Below are 11,411 nucleotides of genomic sequence, written 5' to 3' on the forward strand. Positions count from 1 at the left end.
GATAAGAGATCTAAGTGTAAGAGCTAAAACTCTACAATTCTTAGAAGAAAACATGGGGGACAAGCTTCATAGCATTGGATTTGGCAATAATTTCTTCACTGTGGCACTAAAAGCACAGGCAACAAAAGAAAAAATAAATTGGACTTCATCAAAATTTAAACCTTTTGTGTATAAAAGGACTCTACTAAGTCAGTTAAAAGACAATACACAGAATGGGATAAAATACTTTATCAGAAACAAACTACATTTGGAAACTGCAAATCATGAAAGGACTGAGAATGTTTGAGGGTCAGGTAAAATTATGGCTAAAATATGGTTAAAAGCTGGGTGCGGTGGCTCACTTCTGTAATCCCAGCACTTTGGGGGGGCGAGGCGGGCGGATCACGAGGTCAGGAGTTCGAGACCAGCCTGGTCAATATGGTGAAACCCCATCCCTACTAAAAATACAAAAATTAGCCGGGCATGGTGGTGGGCGCCTGTAATCCTAACTACTCGGGAGGCTGACACAGGAGAATCACTTGAACCCGGGAGGCGGAGGTTGCAGTGAGCCGAGATCACACCACTGCACTCCAGCCTGGGCGACAGAGCAAGGCTCCATCTCAAAAAAAAAAAAAAAAAAAAAAAAAAAAAGGTCAAAATGGGGGAAGAGCAGTGGGAGATGGAGGTGGGCGTTTGGGTGTAAGTAGGGTTTGATTGTGAAGGCTTTGTGTGTGTCCTGGACTAAAATGTGTGCCCTTTATCCTCCTGGACATGAGCAGTCGACTTTTTTTTTGATGTTCTTGTCTATGGATGAGTGCATCTTGCTCACTCGGCTCCCCTCCCATTCTCCCCTCAGCCCTGGACTGACAGCGCCCACCCGGCTTTTTTTTTTTTTGAGAGGTCTGCTCTGTCTCCCAGGCTGGAGTGCAGTGGCGCGGTCTCGGCTCACTGCAAGCCCCGCCTCCCGGGTTCAAGCAATTCTCCTGCCTCAGCCTCCTGAGTAGCTGGGACTACAGGCGCCCGCCACCACGCCCAGCTAATTTTTTGTGTTTTTAGTAGAGACGGGGTTTTACCATGTTAGCCAGGATGGTCTCGATCTCCTGACCTCGTGATCCGTCCGCCTCGGCCTTCCAAAGTGCTGGGATTATAGGCGTGAGCCACCGCGCCCGGCCAAGCAGTCGACTTGTTAACCCATCAGTAAATTGCAGGCAGTGGTGAATTGTGACTGGACTCTTGCTTTAGAAAGCTCCACACAGTCTCGCGCCTGCAGCCCGTCCTGCCCCAGCCGCTGCCGCCTGCACCGAACCCGGAGCCGCCATGCCCAAGTGCCCCACGTGCGACAAGGTGTACTTCGCCGAGAGGGTGGCCTCTCTAGGCATGGACTGGCATCAGGCCTGCCTGAAGTGTGAGAAATGTGGGAAAACGCTGACCTCCGGGGGCCACGCCGAGCATAAAGGCAAACCCTGCTGCAACCACCCCTACTACGCCGCCATGTTTGGGCCTAAAGGCTTTGGGCGGCGTGGACCCGAGAGCCACACTTTCAAGTAAACTGGGTGGGGGAGACTCCATTCTTGGCCGCTTCCTGGACCACTGTCCAGGCAAATGCCAGGCCTCGCCCCCAGATGCCCAGGGCTCCCTTGTAGCCCCTAATGCTCTCAATAAACCTGAACACTTGGGAGAAAAAAAAAAAAGCTCCACACAAACAGCTGAGTGGAGAATGGACTTGAGTGGGAGATCTATTGAAAGATAAAGGGTGGAGCCAAGATGGCCGAATAGGAACAGCTCCGGTCTCCAGCTCCCAGCCCCAGCGACACAGAAGACGGGTGATTTCTGCATTTCTGCTTGAGGTACTGGTTTCATCTCACTAGGGAGTGCCTAACAGTGGGTGCAGGACAGTCGGTGAAGCGCACTGTGCGCGAGCCGAAGCAGGGCGAGGCATTGACTCACTCGGGAAGCGCAAGGGGTCAGGGAGTTCCCTTTCCTAGTCAAAGAAAGGGGAAGCAGACGGCACCTGGAATATCGGGTCAGTCCCATCCTAATACTGCGCTTTTCCAACGGGCCTGGAAAACGGCACACTAGGAGATTGTGTCCCGCACCTGGCTCGGAGGGTCCTATGCCCACGGAGTCTCGCTAATTGCTAGCACAGCAGTCTGAGGTCAAGCTGCGAGGCGGCAGCGAGGCTGGGGGAGGGGCGCCCGCCATTGCCCAGGCTTGCTTAGGTAAACAAAGCAGCCAGGAAGCTCGAACTGGGTGGAGCCCACCACAGCTCAAGGAGGCCTGCCTGCCTCTGTAGGCTCCACCTCTGGGGGCAGGGCACAGACAAACAAAAACTCTGCAAGAACTTCCACAGACTTAAATGTCCCTGTCTGACTGACAGCTTTGAAGAGAGTAGTGGTTCTCCCAGCACGCAGCTGGAGATCTGAGAACGGTCAGACTACTTCCTAAAGTGGGTCCCTCACCCCTGAGCAGCCTAACTGGGAGGCACCCCCCCAGTAGGGACAGACTGACACCTCATTCAACCCGGTACTTCTCTGAGACAAAACTTTCAGAGGAACTATCAGACAGCTGAATTTGTGGTCTCACAAAAATCCGCTGTTCTGCAGCCACCGCTGCTGACACCCAGCCAAACAGGGTCTGGAGTGCACCTCTAGTAAACTCCAACAGACCTGCAGCTGAGGGTCCTGTCTGGTAGAAGGAAAACTAACAAACAGAAAGGACATCCACACCAAAAACCCATCTGTACATCACCATCATCAAAGACAAAAAGTAGATAAAACCACAAAGATGGGGAAAAAACAGACCAAAAAAACTGGAAACTCTAAAAAACAGAGCACCTCTCCTCCTACAAAGGAACGCAGTTCCTCACCAGCAACGGAACAAAGCTGGATGGAGGATGACTTTGATGAGTTGAGAGAAGAAGGCTTCAGACGATCAAACTACTCTGAGCTACGAGAGCAAATTCAAAACAACAGCAAAGAAGTTAAAAACTTTGAAAAAAAATTAGAAGAATGGATAACTAGAATAACCAATGGAGAGAAGGGCTTCAAGGAGCCGATGGAGCTGAAAGCCAAGTTTCGAGAACTACGCGAAGATTGCAGAAGCCTCAGTAGCAGATGCGATCAACTGGAAGAAAGGGTATCGCTGATGGAAGATGAAATGAATGAAATGAAGAGAGAAGGGAAGTTTAGAGAAAAAAGGATAAAAAGAAATGAACAAAGCCTCCAAGAAATTTGGGACTATGTGAAAAGACCAAACCTACGTCTGATTGGTGTACCTGAAAATGATGGGGAGAATGGAACCAAGTTGGAAAACACTCTGCAAGATATTATCCAGGAGAACTTCCCCAATCTAGCAAGGCAGGCCAGCATTCAGATTCAGGAAATACAGAGAACGCCACAAAGATACTCCTCGAGAAGGGCAACTCCAAGACACATTATTGTCAGATTCACCAAAGTTGAAATGAAAGAAAAAATGTTAAGGGCAGCCAGAGAGAAAGGTCGGGTTACCCACAAAGGGAAGCCCATCAGACTAACAGCTGATCTCTCAGCAGAAACTCTACAAGCCAGAAGAGAGTGGGGGCCGATATTCAACATTCTTAAAGAAAAGAATTTTCAACCCAGAATCTCCTATCCTGCCAAACTAAGCTTCATAAGTGAAGGAGAAATAAAACACTTTACAGACAAGCAAACGCTGAGTGATTTTGTCTCCACCAGGCCTGCCCTAAAAGAGCTCCTGAAGGAAGCACTAAACATAGAAAGGAACAACCGGTACCAGCCACTGCAAAAACATGCCAAATTGTAAAGACCATCAAGACTAGGAAGAAACTATAGCAACTAACGAGCAAAATAACCAACTAACATCATAATGACAGGATCAGATTCACACATAACAATATTAACGTTAAATGTAAATGGGCTAAATGCTCCAATCAAAAGACACAGACTGGCAAACTGGATAAGGAGTCAGGACCCATCAGTGTGCTGTATTCAGGAAACCCATCTCACGTGCAGAGACACACATAGACTCAAAATAAAGGGATGGAGGAAGATCTATCAAGCAACTGGAAAACAAAAAAAGGCAGGGGTTGCAATCCTAGTCTCTGATAAAATAGACTTTAAACCAACAAAGATCAAAAGAGACAAAGAAGGCCATTACATAATGGTAAAGGGATCAATTCATCAAGAAGAGCTAACTATCCTAAATATATATGCACCCAACACAGGAGCACCCAGATTCATAAAGCAAGTCCTGAGTGACCTACTAAGGGACTTAAACTCCCACACAATAATAATGGGAGATTTTAACACCCCACTGTCAGCATTAGACAGATCAACGAGACAGAAAGTTAACAAGGATATCCAGGAATTGAACTCAGCTCTACATAAAGTGGACCTAATAGACATCTACAGAACTCTCCACCCCAAGTCAACAGAATATACATTTTTTTCAGCACCACACCACACCTATTCCAAAATTGACCACATAGTTGGAAGTAAAGCTCTCCTCAGCAAATGTAAAAGAACAGAAATTATAACAAACTGTCTCTCAGACCACAGTGCAATCAAACTAGAACTCAGGATTAAGAAACTCACTCAAAACCGCTCTACTACATGGAAACTGAACAACCTGCTCCTGAATGACTATTGGGTACATAATGAAATGAAGGCAGAAATAAAGATGTTCTTTGAAACCAACGAGAACAAAGACACAACAGACCAGAATCTCTGGGACACATTCAAAGCAGTGTGTAGAGGGAAATTTATAGCACTAAATGCCCACAAGAGAAAGCAGGAAAGATCCAAAATTGACTCCCTAACATCACAATTAAAAGAACTAGAAAAGCAAGAGCAAACACATTCAAAAGCTAGCAGAAGGCTAGAAATAACTAAAATCAGAGCAGAACTGAAGGAAATAGAGACACAAAAAACCCTTCAAAAAATTAATGAATCCAGGAGCTGGTTTTTTGAAAAGATCAACAAAATTGTTGGACCGCTAGCAAGACTAATAAAGAAGAAAAGAGAGAAGAATCAAATAGATGCAATAAAAAACGAAAAAGGGGATATCACCACCGATCCCACAGAAATACAATCTACTATCAGAGAATACTACAAACACCTCTATGCAAATAAACTAGAAAATCTAGAAGAAATGGATAAATTCCTCGACAAATACACCCTCCCAAGACTAAACCAGGAAGAAGTTGAATCTCTGAATAGACCAATAACAGGTTCTGAAATTGTGGCAATAATCAATAGCTTACCAACCAAAAAGAGTCCAGGACCTGATGGATTCACAGCCGAATTCTACCAGAGGTACAAGGAGGAACTGGTACCATTCCTTCTGAAACTATTCCAATCGATAGAAAAAGAGGGAATCCTCCCTAACACATTTTATGAAGCCAGCATCGTCCTGATACCAAAACCTGGCAGAGACATAACCAAAAAAGAGAATTTCAGACCAATATCCTTGATGAACATTGATGCAAAAATCCTCAATAAAATACTGGCAAACCGAATCCAGCAGCACATCAAAAAGCTTATCCACCATGATCAACTGGGCTTCATCCCTGGGATGCAAGGCTGGTTCAACATACGCAAATCAATAAATGTAATCCAACATATAAACAGAACCAAAGACAAAAACCACATGATTATCTCAATAGATGCAGAAAAGGCCTTTGACAAAATTCAACAACCCTTCATGCTAAAAACTCTCAATAAATTAGGTATTGATGGGACGTATCTCAAAATAATAAGAGCTATCTACGACAAACCCACAGCCAATATCATACTGAATGGGCAAAAACTGGAAGCATTCCCTCTGAAAACTGGCACAAGACAGGGATGCCCTCTCTCACCGCTCCTGTTCAACATAGTGCTGGAAGTTCTGGCCAGAGCAATCAGGCAGGAGAAGGAAATAAAAGGTATTCAATTAGGAAAAGAGGAAGTCAAATTGTCCCTGTTTGCAGATGACATGATTGTATATCTAGAAAACCCCATTGTCTCAGCCCAAAATCTCCTTAAGCTGATTAGCAACTTCAGCGAAGTCTCAGGATACAAAATTAATGTACAAAAATCACAAGCATTCTTGTACACCAATAACAGACAAACAGAGAGCCAAATCATGAGTGAACTCCCATTCACAATTGCTTCAAAGAGAATAAAATACCTAGGAATCCAACTTACAAGGGATGTGAAGGACCTCTTCAAGGAGAACTACAAACCACTGCTCAATGAAATAAAAGAGGATACAAACAAATGGAAGAACATTCCATGCTCATGGGTTGGAAGAATCAATATCGTGAAAATGGCCATACTGCCCAAGGTAATTTATAGATTCAATGCCATCCCCATCAAGCTACCAATGACTTTCTTCACAGAATTGGAAAAAACTACTTTAAAGTTCACATGGAACCAAAAAAGAGCCCGCATCACCAAGTCAATCCTAAGCCAAAAGAACAAAGCTGGAGGCATCACGCTACCTGACTTTAAACTATACTACAAGGCTACAGTAACCAAAACAGCATGGTACTGGTACCACAACAGAGACATAGATCAATGGAACAGAACAGAGCCCTCAGAAATGATGCCGCATAGCTACAACTATCTGATCTTTGACAAACCTGACAAAAACAAGAAATGGGGAAAGGATTCCCTATTTAATAAATGGTGCTGGGAAAACTGGCTAGCCATATGTAGAAAGCTGCAACTGGATCCCTTCCTTACACCTTATACAAAAATTAATTCAAGATGGATTAAAGACTTATATGTTAGACCTAAAACCATTAAAATCCTACAAGAAAACCTAGGCAATACCATTCAGGACATAGGCGTGGGCAAGGACTTCATGTCTAAAACACCAAAAGCAATGGCAACAAAAGCCAAAATCGACAAATGGGATCTCATTAAACTAAAGAGCTTCTGCACAGCAAAGGAAACTATCATCAGAATGAACAGGCAACCTACAGAATGGGAGAAAATTTTTGCAACCTACTCATCTGACAAAGGGCTAATATCCAGAATCTATAATGAACTCAAACAAATTTACAAGAAAAAAACAAACAACCCCATCAAAAAGTGGGCAGAGGACATGAACAGACACTTCTCAAAAGAAGACATTTATGCAGCCAGAAAACACATGAAGAAATGCTCATCATCACTGGCCATCAGAGAAATGCAAATCAAAACCACAGTGAGATACCATCTCACACCAGTTAGAATGGCCATCATTAAAAAATCAGGAAACAACAGGTGCTGGAGAGGATGTGGAGAAATAGGAACACTTTTACACTGTTGGTGGGACTGTAAACTAGTTCAACCATTGTGGAAGTCAGTGTGGCGATTCCTCAGGGATCTCGAACTAGAAATACCATTTGACCCAGCCATCCCATTACTGGGTATATACTCAAAGGACTATAAATCATGCTGCTACAAAGACACATGCACACGTATGTTTATTGCGGCACTATTCACAATAGCAAAGAGTTGGAACCAACCCAAATGTCCAACAACAATAGACTGGATTAAGAAAATGTGGCACATATACACCATGGAATACTATGCAGCCATAAAAAATGATGAGTTCGTGTCCTTTGTAGGGACATGGATGAAACTGGAAAACATCATTCTCAGTAAACTATCGCAAGGACAAAAAACCAAACACCGCATGTTCTCTCTCATAGGTGGGAATTGAACAATGAGAACTCATGGACACAGGAAGGGGAACATCACACTCCGGGGACTGTTGTGGGGTGGGCGGAGGGGGGAGGGACAGCATTAGGAGATACGCCTAATGCTAAATGACGAGTTAATGGGTGCAGGAAATCAACATGGCACATGGATACATATGTAACAAACCTGCACATTGTGCACATGTACCTAAAACCTAAAGTATAATAAAAAAAAAAAAAAAAAAAGAAAGATAAAGAAAATTCACAGGAGACCTTGTGGGGCTCTAGGAAGGAGATTGAGAGACCGAGGTGGTGTTTCTGCGTGGAGATGAAAAGTTTGATTGCAGATTAGAAGTGAAGCCAGCAGAGAGGCAAGCAATAAGAGCAACGATAAGAATTCAAGCCCCAGAGCCTGAGTGCATGAGGCCACCATTGATGTAAGGAAATTTAGAGCAGGACCAGATAATGTGGGCAACAGGGAGAACCAGGAGTTCACTTTGGAACGGGATGTCTTTGGTGCATTCAGGACTGTACGTCGAGATGTCTAACAGGCAGTGGGAGAGTGGGATGTGCCGGTTGGTCAGGAGTGAAATCTGGGCCAGGCAATCCTAGCACTTTAGGAGGCCACGGCGGGCGGATCACTTGAGGTCAGGAGTTCAAAACCAGCCAGGCCAACGTGGTGAAACCCCGTCTTTACTAAAAATACAAAATTTAGTGGAGTGTGGTGACAGGTGCCTGTAATCCCAGCTACCCAGGAGGCTAAGCCAGGAGAATCGCTTGTACCTGGGAGGTGGAGGTTGCAGTGAGCCCAGATTGTGCCACTGCACTCCTGCCTGGGTGACAGAGCAAGACTGTCTCAAAAAAAAAAAAAAAGAAAAGAAAAGGGAGATCCGGGCTGGAGTTATCCACGTGGGAATCTTTCTCTTCAAGAACACGGTTTGAGCACCTGCCCTGTACCGGTCACTGTGTGTGGTGTCAGGGATGCCTCTGTGAATGAGATGCCATGGGCTCATCACCAGGAAGGGGGCACACAAGCACTGGGTATCTCCTGTGAATGTGCTGTGCTAAATGACCCCAGGCAGTGGTCAAAGAGCCCCACATCCAGTCTGGGCACTTCAGGAAGCATCCCTGAGGAAGAGCCACCTGAGTGGAGACTTGGGGAATTGGCAGGGGTCAGCCAGGCACAGACAGGTGAGAAAGATGCCTGAGGAGAAAGAACATGTGCAAAGGCCAGACTGAGAGAGCACAGGCCCTGCAGGCACGTCGAGGCATTCAGTGCGGCTGAAGCACAGGGACCGGCACCTGAAGTGGAGGTTGGCCACAGAGATGGGGCTGGAGGAATGGACGAGAACTTGATGAGCCACGCAAGTGGAGGGTTAGGACTTCACCCAGTGGGCCCTTGCATCTAAAGTCTTATATGTTTTTTTTTTTTTTTGAGATGGAATCTTGCTCTGTTGCCCAGGCTGGAGTGCAGTGGCGCAATCTCGGCTCACTGCAACCTCCGCCTCCCGGGTTCAAGCAATTCTCCTGCCTCAGCCTCCCAAGTAGCTAGGACTACAGGTGTCTGCCACAACACCTGGCTAATTTTTGTATTTTTAGGAGAGATGGGGTTTCACCATATTGGCCAGGATGGTCTCGAACTCCTGACCTTGTGATTCACCCGCCTTGGCCTTCCAAAGTGCTGGGGTTACAGGCGTAAGCCACTGCGCCTGGCCTTATATTTTTCTTAATTCTGGAAGGTTCTCAGTTGCTTTTCTTTCTCTCTCAAAGACTTGGGTTCCATGAATCGGAGTTAATCACACTCCTTAGTTCATGGCGTTCTGCCATCTGCAGACTGCCCAAGATCGTCTCTTATGTTCTTTATCTACTTTTCCCATCCCATTCCTCCTTCCCCAACACATCATTAAATACATATGGCTCCTGGGGAATATATCGTGATGTTTTATGCATATGCATATGTATAAAATTTACTTAAATGCAATGGCACTGTAGCCTTTAATCTTCCCCCTCACTCATTTTGGCTTTTTTTTTTTTTTTGGAGACAAGAGTCTCGCTCTGTCACCTAGGCTGGAGTGCAGTGGTGCGATCTCAGCTCACTGCAAACTCCGTTTGGCTCTGTTTTTTAAAGCTCTTCGTTTCCTTTTGAGATGGAGTCTCATTCTTATCTCCCAGCCTGGAGTGCAATGGTGTGGTCTCGGCTCACTGCAACCTCCGCCTCCTGGGTTCAAGTGATTCTCCTGCCTCAGCCTCCCGAGTAGCTGGGATTACAGGTGCCCACCACCACGCCTGGCTAATTTTTGTATTTTTAGCAGAGATGGGGTTTCACCATGTTGGCCAGGCTGGTCTCGAACTCCTGACCTCAGGTGATCCATCCACCTCGGCCTCCCAAAGTGCTCGGATTACAGGCATGAGCCACCACACCTGCCCAAAGCTCTTCGTTTCTACGTGCACACCCAGTTCATGACATCTGGCTGCTGCTCACATACTCCTGTAATCATGGACATCTAGGTTGCCTCCAACTCCCGAGCACTACAAAGGAGCAGCACGAGGGAACTCAGAGTTGATGGAACTGTCCTGCACCTTAACTGTGGTGGTGGATACATGACTGTATGCATTTGTCAAAACTCATAGATCTATACATCTAAAAGATTGAATTTCACTGTATGTAACTTTAAAAATTGAATGAAAATATGATGGTGGTTAACATCCCTTCAACTTCCTTCTTATAGATGAGAGTTTCTCTAATTTAGGGTTTTCTGGCACTATTGACATTTTGAGCTGTAGAATTCCTTGTGGTGGGAGGGCTGTTCTATGCATGGCAGGATGGTGAGCTGCATCCCTGGCCTCTACCCACTAGACACCACTAGCATCTCCCCACCCAAGTTGTGAACCAAAAATGTGTCCATACATTGTCAAATGCACTCTGAGATCAAAATCTCTTGGAAGCCACTACTCCACCCTCTTGTGTACCAGGATATCTAGGTACATATTTACATAAATATGAGTTTACATCATAAATTTGTGTCAAAGCAGGTGCAGAGCTCAGTTTTCCTGTTTATCAGTATAGTTATTGTGAAGCATGCTACACTACAACAGAAGAATGTACCAATAGGTGAACACATCAGTTAATCACCAAATAACCACCAATATAATCACAGCCCAGACCAAGAAGCCTCTCCCATGACCTACCTTCCGTTTCACTGATTCTCTCCTTACGCGGTGTCAAACATGCTGCTATACCCATCCTGAGTTGTTTGTTACGTTTTTCAGTTTTGGAATCTCCAAATTGGTTGTTTTCTACAGTTTGCTCAACATTTAAATTTTACCTCTTGGAATACTCTTGATAACTCACATGACTTGAGCACCTATGGTTCTATTTCTGTTGTCTTGTTTCCCTCGGCTTTGTCTTATTGTCCTCTTATATTGGTTGTTGTTGAACGAGTACCATATATTGCATGGAAATGTTAGATTGATGACAAAGATGTTAGTATCCTGCAGAGAGACTCTTTGCTTCCGGCTGATGACTGTGGGGTATTAACGATCCAGGTGGTTTAAAGGTGGGTTCTGTCCTGGGAAGTCTTATCTTTGTCAAGCTCCTTACTACACTGTATCCCTGAGGGTCTCAAACCAGAGTGTGCAAGTTACCTACAACCCTCCATGCTGCTACTGGACTTCAGTATTTTTTTCAAATAGACTCACAAATATGTCAAAACAGACCTGACTTCTCACTCAATGGCTCGTTCCAGAATCTGTGGCATAAGAA

At 45.1% G+C, this 11,411-nt stretch overlaps 1 pseudogene across 1 annotated transcript; it reads left to right on the top strand.

The window, feature by feature from the left end:
* Positions 1 to 1,232: 1,232 nt before the first annotated feature.
* Positions 1,233 to 1,655, top strand: LOC115835898 (annotated as a pseudogene). The gene has a single exon (XR_004030859.1). The product of XR_004030859.1 is annotated as a cysteine-rich protein 1 pseudogene (transcript).
* Positions 1,656 to 11,411: the final 9,756 nt, after the last annotated feature.

The sequence above is a fragment of the Nomascus leucogenys genome, chromosome 7b (genome assembly GCF_006542625.1).
Source record: "Nomascus leucogenys isolate Asia chromosome 7b, Asia_NLE_v1, whole genome shotgun sequence".
Classification (NCBI taxonomy): Eukaryota; Metazoa; Chordata; class Mammalia; order Primates; family Hylobatidae; genus Nomascus; species Nomascus leucogenys.